The sequence below is a fragment of the Stegodyphus dumicola genome, chromosome X1, assembly GCF_044657685.1.
Source record: "Stegodyphus dumicola isolate Sdum_Otavi_A_Nest chromosome X1, ASM4465768v1".
NCBI lineage: Eukaryota > Metazoa > Arthropoda > Arachnida > Araneae > Eresidae > Stegodyphus > Stegodyphus dumicola.
The window spans coordinates 6,103,956-6,116,029 of record NC_140780.1 but is presented as its reverse complement, the minus strand read 5'-3'; the positions used below and the strand labels follow the sequence as shown (position 1 = coordinate 6,116,029).

At 30.9% G+C, this 12,074-nt stretch overlaps 1 long non-coding RNA gene across 1 annotated transcript in view; it reads right to left on the bottom strand.

Moving 5' to 3' along the window:
• The window catches only part of LOC118204021 (uncharacterized), an 86,342-nt gene that overhangs the window by 37,124 nt on the left and 37,144 nt on the right, over positions 1–12,074 (bottom strand). The window contains exons 9-11 of the long non-coding RNA XR_015038753.1: positions 9,084–9,201; positions 4,639–4,756; positions 193–310 (exon numbers count right to left, since the gene is read on the bottom strand). This is a non-coding gene — a long non-coding RNA (uncharacterized LOC118204021). The remainder of the gene's footprint in view (positions 1–192; positions 311–4,638; positions 4,757–9,083; positions 9,202–12,074) is intronic.

The following is a 12,074-nucleotide window of genomic DNA, read 5'->3' as shown; positions in this document are numbered from 1 at the left end:
CAATACGGAATTCAAAACCTAAGAAATTAATGCATAAATGCTACCCTAAACATTAAAACGTAATATGAAGCGTTCATGTAAAGTAAATAACTAGTAAAACTCTAATATAAAGCAACATGTGAAAAGGGACGTACAAATTATAACATTCACGCATTTCTTGTGGAAATAAAGTTAATATAAAACAAGAATTACCAGCGACAGCTGTCTTTTTGCTCTGCACTATTTCTCCGTTCTTTTCATCTTCGTTCTTTTTCTTTCACGATATCATGTTCTGCAATCCAAGAGTGTACAAAAACGATGACAAAATACACTAGAAGAGGCCAAGGGGGGAAAAAAGGAATCATTAGATTTTAACTACTTTGAAATTAAAGAATAATTATACACAAAGAGAACTATCTAATATTGTTTCTTAATATATAAAACTTCAAAAGTAGCTTCTTTGGTTTAAATTCCAGCAATGTGCTACATTGTTACTAAAATGCAGTCGATAGAAAAGCAAATGATTTCCCTAATACGACAGAAGCACAGTAAGCGAAAGGGGTTTTTAATGTATGGGTATAACATGAACAATGGAAGAAAAAAAATTAGACAGTGTTTATGGATAATGATACTCGAGAAGAGTAAATAATTTCAGCGCTGGTAGAAAGATGGCACGAAAAGACAATAAGCAGGTAATTTTAAATGACAAATAAACAAAATAAACTTTACTGTTAGCTTTGAAGTGTGTTATATATTAAACTATCTTAATTCACACACAGAATTAGTGACATAACAGATCAAAAAAGAGTAAGAATCAAACTCGCAATATATTATTATTAAAAAGAGCTATACATATATACTTTTAAAGATTTTTTTTTTAAAAAAGGGCTCAAAAACACCATTCTAAAAACGGATTTTGAAGAACATCTTGAAAACAAAAGTCATAAACCATAAAAGAAATATTTTATTCAGAATTTTAACGTAAGAACCGTTTCTAATTTTAAGTTCTTTACTTAGGTATTCTCATCCATGAGAGAGGAACGCTTAGTCCAATGTACAAGAAATTATCCTGAAATATTACCACGTCCCTTTAATGAAATGATAGCAATTTTTCACTCAGGGAAAGAACATATTGTCTAGCTGCCCGGGTTCCAGCCCAGCTTTAATACAGCAAGCCCAAACACATCAAATGCCATTGAATGACACAGCATTTTGAAATGATGCAAAAAATTTAAATGCAATTTCATGGAAGAGCTATTGTAATTACCTATACTAAAATTTTGACCAAAAATTAAAGAAAACTAAGATATTCTTTTTCTTTCGAAGGAATCAAAGTCATATACTATTGTAGGGGCGCTCAACTTATTGTACTATAAAACATAAACATAGGAATGAAATTTACTCAGCTATGTGAGATGTCCAATACGGAGAAATTCTGTAAAATGTAGAATAGAACCTACGTCTGAAAACACACGAAAGGTAAAACATACAATTCAGATACTTTACTTTTAGCCTTGAAGCAGGTGTTCTATACTAAACTGTCTTAATTGACATACAGAATTAGTAATATAATAGCTCAAAATATTGTAAGAGCCAAACACACATTATACAAACAGTAAAAAAAAATCTATATACATTTATTAGTGTTACGAGGGTTTATTCTGAAATATTATAATGCCACTTTCAGTGAAATGATAAAAATTTTCACTCAGGGAAGGGACATTCTGTCTGGCTGCCTGGGTTCCATCCCAGCTTCTGTTACAAAAGTTTCATAGAAGAATTTTAAAAATCCAGAAACGAAACTTATGAAGAAATTATTGACTATATTTGGTTCTATGATTAAGTCATTCTTACAGACATAATAACTAAAATCTTAAACTTGAGTGGGAGGAGAGAACTAAACTAGAGTCTTTGAATTCAAGGGTATTTTAAATGCATTTTAAATCAAAATTAATTTTGTGAAAATATTACACAAATATAAGGAATATACATTTTCACCATAATGTAATGTACGTTTTGCCAATTTGAAAATCTGGAGAACTAAAGCGTGAAATATAAGAAACCTGAAACAAACATTTGGAAAATCTCATCGAACTTAAATCAGTTTCTAAATTAGCTGTTTTGAGTGTATTTAAAATTAGGCCAACTACTTCATTCACTTCAAACCCATTACATAATATTAGTATTTAAGAAAACTGGTAAAAGATTGCAAATATGTTAAATAACAATTCTACTGATCTAGAAATGGAAATAACTGATTTTCATCCTAATTAAGATCAAGAACATCACAAAAAGCCATTTGAATAGTCCTAGATCAGAAAAATCATGAACTGTTAATCTTTTAAAAAGATATATTACCGCTTTCGATCTACTTAAAAATGTGAAAGAGGATTTTCAGGAACGAACTTGTTAAAATCAATGTTCAGGTACAGGATAACAAACAAACATCCGAACGACTGCATGGATATAGCCATGACATTGCATGCACCAGAGGGAAAAAAAAAAAAAACTCTCAGAAGAAATGCAGTGTTAAATTTCACATTAAAATATGATTTCCCTGTATTTAATTTTCATCTTGCTGAATTTCTTGTAAATAATACAAAGAGTATACCTTTTCTTTAACATATTATAACACACATTTTTATACTTTGTTGAATGCACTTACATGCACTTGTAACAGAAATATGAAAAAGTGCAATATATAATTGCAGCTAGCCAAAATTTTCTAAACTTAAAATTGGCCCCCATTAAGTTAAAGTTGTGCATAACTGCACCAAGGGAAGGAATGCAATTTTATTTATTTGTCTGTTTTTGGTTTCATTTTCATATAGAAAGAATTAAATATAGGTTATATAGGTAACAAAATTTAAACACTCATTTTCAGTAAAAATTACAGAATAACAGATTTTGTTTCCCTGAAGGCGCAATACCTCGCTATTCCAGCTATGGTACAGACTGCATACTGTCAGAGAAAAATTCCTTTCTTAAACAGGGAATTCATATACTTTAATCTGTTTTTACACAAGTACTGTTTATGACTAATCCATGGTCCAGGAGTAAAATACTTTATAGTACACCCATCTAAATTTTTATTATTTCCGGTCATCTGTATAGACTGTTTACTTATCACGACTTAACTCCCAATCTGCATTCCACATAACTCATACGATTCTTAAAGTCACTTTTCGTAGTTTATCATTTTTAATATGGCAGGTACTTGCTCAGCGCAGACTTGTAAAGCGTGATTTCGCGTGTAGAAGTACCTTAAAGGATTCCATTTAATTTGTCCACTGCTAGAATTTCATTCATACGTGGTTCGACATTCATCCATCAACACCGGAAAGTAAACAATTTCCATCGACTGAAAATGAAATCCAAAAAATCTTACAAATCTCAAAAGCAAAGGATACCAAAGAATTTTCACATATGGAAGACAGAGAAGTCAAACAATAAATCAGAAAATGAGAAAAGAAGAATTGGGTGCTTATAAAACCCTTTGATAATAAAAGCGCTCATTACGAAGAAGAGATTTTAACTGAAGATAAGATGAAGGAATTGATAAATAACACAAAAGCAACGTCTGATCTTCTAGCAGAGAATGACCCAATTAAAGAAAAAACAGGATACTTTAAAAGAGCTACTGGGAAACGTGCTCTTTACAGCGACACAGTTACAGTTGCCTCAGTCATTCTTGTACACCCATTTGTAAGCAAAAGACATCAGCTTTTTCAAAAAATAATCCTGTCATGCATTTGCCAAGAGAACAGAAAGAAGTCCAAAAGAAACTTTCAGAGTGCTTTTCAAAACAAAGTTGAAAGTTAATCTGCAGAATTTTACTTCGATAATAATAAAACATCTCGGATTTGATTTCAAAATGAATTTTAATTTATGAAATCAATTTTAAATAAATCTTCGCAAATTGGTTCATAAAACTTCACAATATTCCGAAATAGTTCAGATTAAGGGAAAAATATAATAAAGTATGCTTAAAACAACTAAGAAAAAGCACATTTTGAGCAGCTTTAACAGAAGACAATTTGGCTGCACTAACTTTCTTTACGAGTACTCATTAAATTTTTATTTACATTTTTCTTTTGTTCAACATTTAACTTTCAATTGTTTTAAGAGAAACAGCACTTGTTAGAGAGAATCTAAATTCGGAAAAAACTGAAACAAAATTGGTTTATACACAGGCAGTGCAATTATACTGACCTGTCGTGAAGAGAAGACCCTGTTGGACAGGGAAAATATTAGGCCACACAGAGAAGAAAACGTTTAGCCTCCTCCTCGTACTGCAAAAGGAGGCCACTTGGGAAAAAATTACACAACAGCAGTAATTTTGAAACCATTACAAAGCAACAGACCCCTAACAAAAATCAGACTTCTGATAATTATAGTGTGATTAACAGTTCGACCTCACTTCGAATATTACAACACAATATAAAGAAAGCACCAATTCAGACACCTCAATACGGAATTCAAAACCTAAGAAATTAATGCATAAATGCTACCCTAAACATTAAAACGTAATATGAAGCGTTCATGTAAAGTAAATAACTAGTAAAACTCTAATATAAAGCAACATGTGAAAAGGGACGTACAAATTATAACATTCACGCATTTCTTGTGGAAATAAAGTTAATATAAAACAAGAATTACCAGCGACAGCTGTCTTTTTGCTCTGCACTATTTCTCCGTTCTTTTCATCTTCGTTCTTTTTCTTTCACGATATCATGTTCTGCAATCCAAGAGTGTACAAAAACGATGACAAAATACACTAGAAGAGGCCAAGGGGGGAAAAAAGGAATCATTAGATTTTAACTACTTTGAAATTAAAGAATAATTATACACAAAGAGAACTATCTAATATTGTTTCTTAATATATAAAACTTCAAAAGTAGCTTCTTTGGTTTAAATTCCAGCAATGTGCTACATTGTTACTAAAATGCAGTCGATAGAAAAGCAAATGATTTCCCTAATACGACAGAAGCACAGTAAGCGAAAGGGGTTTTTAATGTATGGGTACAACATGAACAATGGAAGAAAAAAAATTAGACAGTTGTTATGGATAATGATACTCGAGAAGAGTAAATAATTTCAGCGCTGGTAGAAAGATGGCACGAAAAGACAATAAGCAGGTAATTTTAAATGACAAATAAACAAAATAAACTTTACTGTTAGCTTTGAAGTGTGTTATATATTAAACTATCTTAATTCACACACAGAATTAGTGACATAACAGATCAAAAAAGAGTAAGAATCAAACTCGCAATATATTATTATTAAAAAGAGCTATACATATATACTTTTAAAGATTTTTTTTTTAAAAAAGGGCTCAAAAACACCATTCTAAAAACGGATTTTGAAGAACATCTTGAAAACAAAAGTCATAAACCATAAAAGAAATATTTTATTCAGAATTTTAACGTAAGAACCGTTTCTAATTTTAAGTTCTTTACTTAGGTATTCTCATCCATGAGAGAGGAACGCTTAGTCCAATGTACAAGAAATTATCCTGAAATATTACCACGTCCCTTTAATGAAATGATAGCAATTTTTCACTCAGGGAAAGAACATATTGTCTAGCTGCCCGGGTTCCAGCCCAGCTTTAATACAGCAAGCCCAAACACATCAAATGCCATTGAATGACACAGCATTTTGAAATGATGCAAAAAATTTAAATGCAATTTCATGGAAGAGCTATTGTAATTACCTATACTAAAATTTTGACCAAAAATTAAAGAAAACTAAGATATTCTTTTTCTTTCGAAGGAATCAAAGTCATATACTATTGTAGGGGCGCTCAACTTATTGTACTATAAAACATAAACATAGGAATGAAATTTACTCAGCTATGTGAGATGTCCAATACGGAGAAATTCTGTAAAATGTAGAATAGAACCTACGTCTGAAAACACACGAAAGGTAAAACATACAATTCAGATACTTTACTTTTAGCCTTGAAGCAGGTGTTCTATACTAAACTGTCTTAATTGACATACAGAATTAGTAATATAATAGCTCAAAATATTGTAAGAGCCAAACACACATTATACAAACAGTAAAAAAAAATCTATATACATTTATTAGTGTTACGAGGGTTTATTCTGAAATATTATAATGCCACTTTCAGTGAAATGATAAAAATTTTCACTCAGGGAAGGGACATTCTGTCTGGCTGCCTGGGTTCCATCCCAGCTTCTGTTACAAAAGTTTCATAGAAGAATTTTAAAAATCCAGAAACGAAACTTATGAAGAAATTTTTGACTATATTTGGTTCTATGATTAAGTCATTCTTACAGACATAATAACTAAAATCTTAAACTTGAGTGGGAGGAGAGAACTAAACTAGAGTCTTTGAATTCAAGGGTATTTTAAATGCATTTTAAATCAAAATTAATTTTGTGAAAATATTACACAAATATAAGGAATATACATTTTCACCATAATGTAATGTACGTTTTGCCAATTTGAAAATCTGGAGAACTAAAGCGTGAAATATAAGAAACCTGAAACAAACATTTGGAAAATCTCATCGAACTTAAATCAGTTTCTAAATTAGCTGTTTTGAGTGTATTTAAAATTAGGCCAACTACTTCATTCACTTCAAACCCATTACATAATATTAGTATTTAAGAAAACTGGTAAAAGATTGCAAATATGTTAAATAACAATTCTACTGATCTAGAAATGGAAATAACTGATTTTCATCCTAATTAAGATCAAGAACATCACAAAAAGCCATTTGAATAGTCCTAGATCAGAAAAATCATGAACTGTTAATCTTTTAAAAAGATATATTACCGCTTTCGATCTACTTAAAAATGTGAAAGAGGATTTTCAGGAACGAACTTGTTAAAATCAATGTTCAGGTACAGGATAACAAACAAACATCCGAACGACTGCATGGATATAGCCATGACATTGCATGCACCAGAGGGAAAAAAAAAAAAACTCTCAGAAGAAATGCAGTGTTAAATTTCACATTAAAATATGATTTCCCTGTATTTAATTTTCATCTTGCTGAATTTCTTGTAAATAATACAAAGAGTATACCTTTTCTTTAACATATTATAACACACATTTTTATACTTTGTTGAATGCACTTACATGCACTTGTAACAGAAATATGAAAAAGTGCAATATATAATTGCAGCTAGCCAAAATTTTCTAAACTTAAAATTGGCCCCCATTAAGTTAAAGTTGTGCATAACTGCACCAAGGGAAGGAATGCAATTTTATTTATTTGTCTGTTTTTGGTTTCATTTTCATATAGAAAGAATTAAATATAGGTTATATAGGTAACAAAATTTAAACACTCATTTTCAGTAAAAATTACAGAATAACAGATTTTGTTTCCCTGAAGGCGCAATACCTCGCTATTCCAGCTATGGTACAGACTGCATACTGTCAGAGAAAAATTCCTTTCTTAAACAGGGAATTCATATACTTTAATCTGTTTTTACACAAGTACTGTTTATGACTAATCCATGGTCCAGGAGTAAAATACTTTATAGTACACCCATCTAAATTTTTATTATTTCCGGTCATCTGTATAGACTGTTTACTTATCACGACTTAACTCCCAATCTGCATTCCACATAACTCATACGATTCTTAAAGTCACTTTTCGTAGTTTATCATTTTTAATATGGCAGGTACTTGCTCAGCGCAGACTTGTAAAGCGTGATTTCGCGTGTAGAAGTACCTTAAAGGATTCCATTTAATTTGTCCACTGCTAGAATTTCATTCATACGTGGTTCGACATTCATCCATCAACACCGGAAAGTAAACAATTTCCATCGACTGAAAATGAAATCCAAAAAATCTTACAAATCTCAAAAGCAAAGGATACCAAAGAATTTTCACATATGGAAGACAGAGAAGTCAAACAATAAATCAGAAAATGAGAAAAGAAGAATTGGGTGCTTATAAAACCCTTTGATAATAAAAGCGCTCATTACGAAGAAGAGATTTTAACTGAAGATAAGATGAAGGAATTGATAAATAACACAAAAGCAACGTCTGATCTTCTAGCAGAGAATGACCCAATTAAAGAAAAAACAGGATACTTTAAAAGAGCTACTGGGAAACGTGCTCTTTACAGCGACACGGTTACAGTTGCCTCAGTCATTCTTGTACACCCATTTGTAAGCAAAAGACATCAGCTTTTTCAAAAAATAATCCTGTCATGCATTTGCCAAGAGAACAGAAAGAAGTCCAAAAGAAACTTTCAGAGTGCTTTTCAAAACAAAGTTGAAAGTTAATCTGCAGAATTTTACTTCGATAATAATAAAACATCTCGGATTTGATTTCAAAATGAATTTTAATTTATGAAATCAATTTTAAATAAATCTTCGCAAATTGGTTCATAAAACTTCACAATATTCCGAAATAGTTCAGATTAAGGGAAAAATATAATAAAGTATGCTTAAAACAACTAAGAAAAAGCACATTTTGAGCAGCTTTAACAGAAGACAATTTGGCTGCACTAACTTTCTTTACGAGTACTCATTAAATTTTTATTTACATTTTTCTTTTGTTCAACATTTAACTTTCAATTGTTTTAAGAGAAACAGCACTTGTTAGAGAGAATCTAAATTCGGAAAAAACTGAAACAAAATTGGTTTATACACAGGCAGTGCAATTATACTGACCTGTCGTGAAGAGAAGACCCTGTTGGACAGGGAAAATATTAGGCCACACAGAGAAGAAAACGTTTAGCCTCCTCCTCGTACTGCAAAAGGAGGCCACTTGGGAAAAAATTACACAACAGCAGTAATTTTGAAACCATTACAAAGCAACAGACCCCTAACAAAAATCAGACTTCTGATAATTATAGTGTGATTAACAGTTCGACCTCACTTCGAATATTACAACACAATATAAAGAAAGCACCAATTCAGACACCTCAATACGGAATTCAAAACCTAAGAAATTAATGCATAAATGCTACCCTAAACATTAAAACGTAATATGAAGCGTTCATGTAAAGTAAATAACTAGTAAAACTCTAATATAAAGCAACATGTGAAAAGGGACGTACAAATTATAACATTCACGCATTTCTTGTGGAAATAAAGTTAATATAAAACAAGAATTACCAGCGACAGCTGTCTTTTTGCTCTGCACTATTTCTCCGTTCTTTTCATCTTCGTTCTTTTTCTTTCACGATATCATGTTCTGCAATCCAAGAGTGTACAAAAACGATGACAAAATACACTAGAAGAGGCCAAGGGGGGAAAAAAGGAATCATTAGATTTTAACTACTTTGAAATTAAAGAATAATTATACACAAAGAGAACTATCTAATATTGTTTCTTAATATATAAAACTTCAAAAGTAGCTTCTTTGGTTTAAATTCCAGCAATGTGCTACATTGTTACTAAAATGCAGTCGATAGAAAAGCAAATGATTTCCCTAATACGACAGAAGCACAGTAAGCGAAAGGGGTTTTTAATGTATGGGTACAACATGAACAATGGAAGAAAAAAAATTAGACAGTTGTTATGGATAATGATACTCGAGAAGAGTAAATAATTTCAGCGCTGGTAGAAAGATGGCACGAAAAGACAATAAGCAGGTAATTTTAAATGACAAATAAACAAAATAAACTTTACTGTTAGCTTTGAAGTGTGTTATATATTAAACTATCTTAATTCACACACAGAATTAGTGACATAACAGATCAAAAAAGAGTAAGAATCAAACTCGCAATATATTATTATTAAAAAGAGCTATACATATATACTTTTAAAGATTTTTTTTTTAAAAAAGGGCTCAAAAACACCATTCTAAAAACGGATTTTGAAGAACATCTTGAAAACAAAAGTCATAAACCATAAAAGAAATATTTTATTCAGAATTTTAACGTAAGAACCGTTTCTAATTTTAAGTTCTTTACTTAGGTATTCTCATCCATGAGAGAGGAACGCTTAGTCCAATGTACAAGAAATTATCCTGAAATATTACCACGTCCCTTTAATGAAATGATAGCAATTTTTCACTCAGGGAAAGAACATATTGTCTAGCTGCCCGGGTTCCAGCCCAGCTTTAATACAGCAAGCCCAAACACATCAAATGCCATTGAATGACACAGCATTTTGAAATGATGCAAAAAATTTAAATGCAATTTCATGGAAGAGCTATTGTAATTACCTATACTAAAATTTTGACCAAAAATTAAAGAAAACTAAGATATTCTTTTTCTTTCGAAGGAATCAAAGTCATATACTATTGTAGGGGCGCTCAACTTATTGTACTATAAAACATAAACATAGGAATGAAATTTACTCAGCTATGTGAGATGTCCAATACGGAGAAATTCTGTAAAATGTAGAATAGAACCTACGTCTGAAAACACACGAAAGGTAAAACATACAATTCAGATACTTTACTTTTAGCCTTGAAGCAGGTGTTCTATACTAAACTGTCTTAATTGACATACAGAATTAGTAATATAATAGCTCAAAATATTGTAAGAGCCAAACACACATTATACAAACAGTAAAAAAAAATCTATATACATTTATTAGTGTTACGAGGGTTTATTCTGAAATATTATAATGCCACTTTCAGTGAAATGATAAAAATTTTCACTCAGGGAAGGGACATTCTGTCTGGCTGCCTGGGTTCCATCCCAGCTTCTGTTACAAAAGTTTCATAGAAGAATTTTAAAAATCCAGAAACGAAACTTATGAAGAAATTATTGACTATATTTGGTTCTATGATTAAGTCATTCTTACAGACATAATAACTAAAATCTTAAACTTGAGTGGGAGGAGAGAACTAAACTAGAGTCTTTGAATTCAAGGGTATTTTAAATGCATTTTAAATCAAAATTAATTTTGTGAAAATATTACACAAATATAAGGAATATACATTTTCACCATAATGTAATGTACGTTTTGCCAATTTGAAAATCTGGAGAACTAAAGCGTGAAATATAAGAAACCTGAAACAAACATTTGGAAAATCTCATCGAACTTAAATCAGTTTCTAAATTAGCTGTTTTGAGTGTATTTAAAATTAGGCCAACTACTTCATTCACTTCAAACCCATTACATAATATTAGTATTTAAGAAAACTGGTAAAAGATTGCAAATATGTTAAATAACAATTCTACTGATCTAGAAATGGAAATAACTGATTTTCATCCTAATTAAGATCAAGAACATCACAAAAAGCCATTTGAATAGTCCTAGATCAGAAAAATCATGAACTGTTAATCTTTTAAAAAGATATATTACCGCTTTCGATCTACTTAAAAATGTGAAAGAGGATTTTCAGGAACGAACTTGTTAAAATCAATGTTCAGGTACAGGATAACAAACAAACATCCGAACGACTGCATGGATATAGCCATGACATTGCATGCACCAGAGGGAAAAAAAAAAAAACTCTCAGAAGAAATGCAGTGTTAAATTTCACATTAAAATATGATTTCCCTGTATTTAATTTTCATCTTGCTGAATTTCTTGTAAATAATACAAAGAGTATACCTTTTCTTTAACATATTATAACACACATTTTTATACTTTGTTGAATGCACTTACATGCACTTGTAACAGAAATATGAAAAAGTGCAATATATAATTGCAGCTAGCCAAAATTTTCTAAACTTAAAATTGGCCCCCATTAAGTTAAAGTTGTGCATAACTGCACCAAGGGAAGGAATGTAATTTTATTTATTTGTCTGTTTTTGGTTTCATTTTCATATAGAAAGAATTAAATATAGGTTATATAGGTAACAAAATTTAAACACTCATTTTCAGTAAAAATTACAGAATAACAGATTTTGTTTCCCTGAAGGCGCAATACCTCGCTATTCCAGCTATGGTACAGACTGCATACTGTCAGAGAAAAATTCCTTTCTTAAACAGGGAATTCATATACTTTAATCTGTTTTTACACAAGTACTGTTTATGACTAATCCATGGTCCAGGAGTAAAATACTTTATAGTACACCCATCTAAATTTTTATTATTTCCGGTCATCTGTATAGACTGTTTACTTATCACGACTTAACTCCCAATCTGCATTCCACATAACTCATACGATTCTTAAAGTCACTTTTCGTAGTTTATCATTTTTAA